This window comes from Orcinus orca, chromosome 13, assembly GCF_937001465.1.
Source record: "Orcinus orca chromosome 13, mOrcOrc1.1, whole genome shotgun sequence".
NCBI classification, from domain to species: Eukaryota; Metazoa; Chordata; class Mammalia; order Artiodactyla; family Delphinidae; genus Orcinus; species Orcinus orca.
Genome location: NC_064571.1, coordinates 31,445,790 through 31,453,740, shown reverse-complemented (window position 1 = coordinate 31,453,740; position 7,951 = coordinate 31,445,790).

Sequence of the window (7,951 nt, the reverse complement as noted above, 5' to 3'; positions counted from 1 at the left end):
CAAAGGACTTCCCTGGCGGTGCAGTGGTTAAGAATCTGCCTGCCAATGCAGGGGACATGGGTTTGAGCCTTGGTCCAGGAAGATCCCACATGCAGCGGAGCAACTAAGCCGGTGCGCCACAACTACTGAGCCTGCACTCTAGAGCCCGTGAGCCACAACTACTGAGCCCCTGCGCCACAACTGCTGAAGCCTGCGTGCCCTAGAGCCTGTGCTCTGCAACAAGAAAAGCCACCACAATGAGCGTAGCCCCCGCTCGCTGCAACTAGAGAAAGCCTGCGTGCAGCAACAAAGACCCCACGCAGCCAAAAGTAAAATAAATAAATTTTAAAAAGCAGGGTCTCAAAGATATATTTGTAAACACGTGTTCATAGCAGAATTATGCACAATAGCTAAAATGTGGAAGCAACCCTATTGTTCATCAACGGATGAAGGGATAAACAAAATGTGATATGTACATACAGTGAAATATTATTTAGCCTTAAAAAGGAAGGAAATGCTGCAATATGCTACTCAAAGATATGAGTCTCAAAGAAGTGACCAGAGCAAGAGGAAGCTTTTATACATTTAGACAAAGAAACAGTACATTTGTGAAGAATTGACAAGGCAGAGGTTTGGGCTAGGGACAGTAAATGGTGAAGAAGTAAGGTTTCTGCAGCCTTCTGGTCCCTATATTCCTTGACTCTGGTTGACAGGGATTTCTCCCTTCCTCCTGGTACAGGGAGGATACCTTTCACATAAAAAGATTTATCTCTTGCTTTCAGGGAAGAAGGGCAGGGGTGGGGGCTGAGGGGGTGGTCAGAGTGATCTTGCTTCTGCCATCTTCTCAAACTCCTTCAGCTTAAGATCCACATTTTGGGGTGGCATGTCCTGAACCCCATCATGTGTAAATTGGTAGAAAGTACTTTGGAAAAACTATTTGGCATTATCTACTAAAGTAGACCAAGAATTTTTACTCCCTTGGTTTATATTAGGGTAATCAACCATCCCAGTTTGCCTGGGATGAAAGGAAATGTTCCCTGGACATAAGACTTTCAGTGCTAAAACTGTGAGAGTTCTAGGCCCCCCAGGACATTTGGTCTCCTAGTGTATAATCAAGAGATATGCATACACATGTGCACCAGGAAGCATTCAAAGGATGTTCATAGTATCATTATTTAGAATAGTTCCAAACTGCAAACAAACTGTTCAAAAACAAAATTCAAATGAGTAAATTTTAAAAACCTTATTGATTTTATTCGATGATTCATGAATCGGGCAGCATCCCATCCAGCAGATAGAAATGAGCTCCGAGAAGCTGTACAAAATGAAAGATTTTTATAGGCAGAAGAGAGCAGGACAAGGAACTTCTAGCAAAAAGTGGATTGACTGTGTCAAGGTTGCTTTCCTTTAGGGGATGGTGGGGGTCTCTGTGACAGATTACCTCACTAGCCTTGACCAGGTAATTCCAGATTGACCGGTTTAAGATTCTGTTTCCGGAAAAACTGAAAGTATAATCAAGCATTGGTTTGGTGATGTGGGGCTTAGCGTAAGTAACTCCATTTTGAGCCTGTTGTCTTGTTTTTAACAAACCCAAATGCCCTCCAACAGTGGAACAGTTAAGTTATAATATGTTCAAATAATGAGATATTATGCAGCAATAAAAATGAACAATGAAAATGTAACCATATAGGTGAAATTCACAAACATAACATTGAGTGAAAGAAGCTATATACAAGAGAATACATGCTGCATGATTGTAATTATATAAAGTTTAAAAATAAAGAAATGAAATTAAAATGTTTAGGAATGCAAGATTAGGTGGCAAAACTATAATGAAAAGCAAGGAAGTGATTATCATAATTGCCAGGCCCATAACAGTGGGCCTCTGAAGGGGAGGGAAGGGATATTATTGAGAAGGGGCAAGGACCATCTTTGCAATGTTTAATTTCTTGACCTTGGTAACAGTTATATGGGTATTTACTTTGTCATGAATTATTAAGTTATACATTTCTGTTTTGTCTTTTGTTCGTGTATATATGTCACATTTCTCAAAGAGCCCCCCTCCCTCCTTTCCTCCCTCCCTCCCTCCCTCCCTCCCTCCCTTCCTCCCTTCCTCCCTTCCTCCCTCCCTTCCTTCCTTCCTTCCTTCCTTCCAAGGTTTAGCCTTGCTGGGGAAATATTAGAGAGCAAAAATAAAAAGAAATCATTGCTCACCAGGAATATGATGGTAGTATCCTCTCACAGGTATTGTCACATAAACTATTGCAAACCTTCAAACCATTCTCCACACTGAATGATATCTGGCATTTATCAGTCAGAATAATGACCGTTTCAAAATAGACATCTGATTATGCTCTTTGGCTTAAAATCCTTCCACAAAGACTGGTTAAGTATATTCTAGGATACCTCCATAAAATGAAATACTCTGCAGTCATTAAAAAGGATGAGGTAGAGCCCTTTGTATTAATATAGAATAATTTCAAAGAATTAAGTCAGGGGCTTCCCTGGTGGCGCAGTGGTTGAGAGTCTGCCTGCCGATGCAGGGGACGTGGGTTCGTGCCCCGGTCTGGGAGGATCCCACGTGCTGCAGAGCGGCTGGGCCCATGGGCCATGGCTGCTGAGCCTGTGCATCCGGAGCCTGTGCTCCGCAATGGGAGAGGCCACAACAGTGAGAGGCCCGCGTACCGCCAAAAAAAAAAAAAAAAAAAAAAAAGAATTAAGTCAAAAAGAAGGTGCAGAACAGTGTTTAAAAATGGGTTGATACAGTGGAATTTCATCAAAATTCATTTAAGTTACTCAAAATCAACCAATTCATGGAGGTGAAAGAAAAATAATATATTATTAGAGAGGGCCAAGGGGACTGCCGTTGCCTTTTTCCCACTTTTTGAATATATAGTCCACTCTATAACAGTCTCTGGAAATAGTGTGTGAATAATTTTAAGGGTTTTACTAACCATTTATAAAGAAGAGTTATGCATGATTTGAGAGGCCAGACAAATGAACGGTAGTGGTTTCCTTAACTATCGTGCCGGATTATTAATTTTAAGAGAGTGTCTCGCCCGTTGCAGGATTTTTATTTATTTTTTTAAATTGAAGTATAGTTGATTTACAATGTTGTGTTAATTTCTGCTGTTCAGCAAAGTGATTCAGTTATACATATATATATATACATTCTTTCATTGCAGGATTTTTAGTACATCTGACCCTCAACCATTAAGTGCCAGTAGTTCCTGAGTTATTGGGTCAAAGAACCACCCTTACAGATCTTCAAACATTAGTGGGTAGGGCAGGGGTTAGGAGCATACTGTCTCAGGTTGAGAACACTAGAAGAACAAAAGAAGAAAGAATATAAGGTCATAGAGAAAGAAAGCTGAGTGAAGAAGAATTAGAGGAACTGACCACCTGGTCTTTAGCATTGGTTGCACAAAACTGTGAATGCTGTATTTGAATAAGCAATTTTCAAAGATTATTTCGACCATAAGCAAGGCAGAAAAGCAGGTAAGGTGGGTTCATTCAAGTTCTCTCTGGGGCTTAAGTTGGGCTCTCAGTTGCCAACACCAGGGAGCTGCCAGGAAATGGACTTGTGCCTAAGGGACTCATCAGTCTTCCCTCCTGACCCTCACTCAGAAGTGTTCCCCTGAGACCTGCACTTGCCTTGTCTCCCCAGTGCCAGCCGGTCCCTCCTCCCTCCCAGAGGAAGGGAAGGGGAAATACCCTTGAGGGGGAGACTAATTTAAGATTTCTAATTTGATACAATGTGTTACTCGTGTTAACTAAGGAAACCCCGAATGAATTCTGCATAAAGAACTGTCTTGAGACTCTTAAAACTGTGAAAAGTCACACAGACTTCCCCTCAGAAGGGGCTTGGTGGGACTTCCCTTTATGGTTTTGGGCATGGCAATCCTTCATCTAGCACTTCAGTGATAGACTGAATTATGCCCAGTTTTGGTTTCTACACTTTTAAAATGATGTAGATAAATTCAGGAGCTGGTGGAAAGGTGATCAGAGCCCAGCCCAAAGGTTTAAAGTTTTCAGTAGTGATACTATAAAAGACCACAAGATGGCAACAAAAGAACTCTAACATGCCACTTTTTTTTTTTTTAAAGCTAGATTTGGGAGAGGCGATTATCAGATCAGATGTTCCTTGATGAAAACAAGAAAAAGAGTTTAAGAATGTCTATATTTTAGGTGGTATACACTGATGTGTATAAAACTGATGACGAATAAGAACCTGCTGTATAAAAAACTAAATAAAATTAAATTTAAAAAAAAAGAATGTCTATATTTTAAAACTTATGAAATGATCAAAATACTTGCTGTGGTAAATTTTTGCAATGCTTGCTTATTGTTTAGGCGAAGGATTTCATACATGTTAAAGAACAATATTGTGGTATCACTTATATATGAATCTAAAAAAACACCTCAAACTCATAGAAACAGAGAGTAGAAAAGTAGTTTCCAGGGACTGGGGGGTGAGGGAAATAGGGAGAGGCTGGTAAAAGGGTACAAACTTTTAGCTATAAGAGGAATAAGTTCTAAGGATTTAATATAAAACATAACTATAGTTGATAACACTGTATTGTATAATTGAAATTTACCAAGAGTGAAACAAATATTCTCATAATATATATGTGTGTGAATCTAGTATATATATCATTTATATAGATATATACAATATATAGAGTTAATTAATATATCCATCACTATATAGAGTATAATATATATAATATATATAAGAATATATATACATAAGGATCTTAGTAAAAAATATATATGTAAAGCCACATGTTGAGATGGCAGTGTCACAAGAAGATGGAACCATTTCTTGGTTCCATGGACATGGACACTGTGCGACTACTTGGAACAGAACCCTCTACCAAACCGCATTGGACAGGTAGCACAAGCAAAAAATAAACTTTGTTGTGTTAATTTAAATAGATCAATATATATGTATATATACACACACATATATGATGATGGATGTTATATGGTGATGGACACTGTTAATTAACTAGGTGGGAGGAAGCCTCACAATTATATCTATGTCAGATCATCATGATGTACACTTTAAAAGTCTTACACAATTTTATTCGTCAAGTTACCTCAACAAAGCTGAGAAAAAAAAAGCAATATTGTTAAATGAGTTAGAGATTTGTTTCTCAGACTTTAACAGGTGTCAGTATTGCCTCCTTAGCTTTCTGCCCTCTTTTTCTCTCTTTTCTGACCTCTGACCCTTTCTCTGCTTCCACCAAGACGTTACCAGAGGAAAACAATATAACAAAGTGGTGAAGGGCATGGGTTATGGAGCCCTACTGCTTGAGTTCAATTAGAGACCACCAGTTACTAACTGTGTGACATTCAGCAAATTGCTTAACTCTGTGCCTTGGTTCCTTTGTCTGTAAAATAGGGATAATAATAGTGCCCACTTCATTGGCTTATTCTCAGGATTAAATGAATTGATATGTGTAAAAGCACTTAAAACAATGCCTGGCATAGAAAAATGTTAAATCTTTATGGAATTAAGGTTTCAAATTTTTCTACTCATTTATAGAGTTACATTGTTTTAATTTATTAAGCAGGTGAGTTAACTGTTTGAGGATTCTCTCATTAAAAACAAAAAACAAAAAAACTTTTAGGGAATTCCCTGGTGGTCCAGTGGTTAGCACTCTACACTTCCACTTCAGGAGGCATCGGTTGGATCCCTGATCGGGGAACTAACATCCTGCAAGCCACGTGGTGCAGCAAAAACAAAAACACACCAAAAACCAAACTTTTAAATCAAATAGTTGCTTTTGGTGTAGGTGGCATTTAATATTTATATGGGAGGCTTTTATTAAAGGGTTTAGGGTTGTTATATTCCAGAAAGTGAAACAAGAAAATAAAAAGACAGATTAAAGCAGAATAGATTTTTATTTTATAGATATTTGCTATTTGTATAGAGGAAAGACATTTTCAATAATCCAGAAGGTTTTTTTTTTTTAACGGATACTATGCTTACTTATTTAACTTATTTACTTTTTCAGGGTTTTTAAAAATTGAAATACATAGTGATTTAAAATTTTTATAGATTATACTCCACTTATAGTTGTTATAAAATATTGGCTATATTCCCTATGCTGTACAATATATCCTTGTAGCTTATTTATTTTATTTTACTTTTTTTAAAACTTATTTTTGGCTGCGTTGGGTCTTTGTTACTGTGTGCGGGCTTTCTCTGGTTGCAGTGAGCGGAGGCTACTCTTCGTTGCAGTAAGCAGGCTTCTCATCGCGGTGGCTTCTCTTGTTGCAGAGCACGGGCTCTAGGCGCGCGGGCTTCAGTAGTTGTGGCACGCGGGCTCACTAGTTGTGGCTCACGGGCTCTAGAGCGCAGGCTCAGTAGTTGTGGCACACGGGCTTAGTTGCTCCGTGTTATGTGGGATCTTCCCGGACCAGGGCTCAAACATAGATTCTTAACCACTGTGCCACCAGGGAAGTCCCCTTATTTTATACAGAGTAGTTTGTACCTCTTAATCCCATACCCCTATCTTGCCCCTTCCCCTTCCCTCTCCCCTCTGGTAACCACTAGTTTGTTTTCTATATCTGTGAATCTGTTTCTTTTTTGTTAAATTCATTTGTTTGTTTTCTTCTTTAGATTCCACATATAAGTGAAAACATCCAGTATTTGTCTTTCTCTGACTCATTTTACTAAACATACCTTCCAGGTCCATCCATGTTGTTGCAAATGGCAAAATTTCATTCTTTTTTATGGCTGTGTAGCATACCATTGCGTACATATATATCTTCTTTATCCATTCATCTATTGATGGACACTTAGGTTGCTTCCTTGTCTTGACTATTGCTAATAATGCGCTGTGGGACAGGAATAAAGACGCAGATGTAGAGAATGGACTTGAGGACACAGGGAGTGAGAAGTGTAAGCTGGGACGAAGTGAGAGAGTGGCGTGGACATATATACACTACCAAATGTAAAATAGATAGCTAGTGAGAAGCAGTCGCATAGCACAGGCAGATCAGCTCGGTGCTTTGTGACCACCTAGAGGGGTGGGATAGGGAGGGTGGGAGGAAGACACAAGAGGGAGGAGATATGGGGATATATGTATATGTATAGCTGAGTCACTTTGTTATACAGCAGAAACTAACACAGCATTGTAAAGCAATTATACTCCAATACAGATGTTAAAAAAAATAATGCTGCTGTGAACATTGGGGTACATGTATCTTTTCAAATTAATGTCTTTGTTTTCTTCAGATACATACCTTGGAGTGGAATTGCTGGATCATATGGTAGTTCTATTTTTAGTTTTTTGAAGAACCTCCATACTGTTTCCCACAGTTGCTGCACCAATTTACATTCCCACCAACAGTATACAGTGGTTCCCTTTTCTCCAAATCCTCACCAACATTTGTTATTGTGATCTTTTTGATGATAGCCTTTCTGACAGGTATGAGGTGCTATCTCATTGTGGATTTGCATTTTCTGATGATTAGTGATGTTGAGCATCTTTTCATGCGCGTGTTGGTCGTCTGTTTGTGTTCTTTGGAAAAATGTCTATTCAGTTCTTCTGTCCTTTTTTTTTTTTTTTTTTTGCTGTACGCGGGCCTGTCATTGTTGTGGCCTCTCCCGTTGCGGAGCACAGGCTCCGGATGCGCAGGCTCAGCGGCCATGGCTCAAGGGCCCAGCCGCTCCGCGGCATGTGGGATCTTCCCGGACCGGGGCATGAACCCACGTCCGCTGCATCGGCAGGTGGACTCCCAACCACTGCGCCACCAGGGAAGCCCTCTTCTGCCCATTTTTAAATCAAGTTGTTTGGTTGTTTTTTTTTTTTTTTTTTTAATATTGAGTTGTATGAGCTGTTTATATATTTTGGATATTAACCCTTTATCAGTCATATCATCTGCAAATATCTTCTCCCATTCAATAGGTTGTCTTTTCATTTTGTCAATGGTTCTTTTGCTGTGCAAAAGCTTTTAA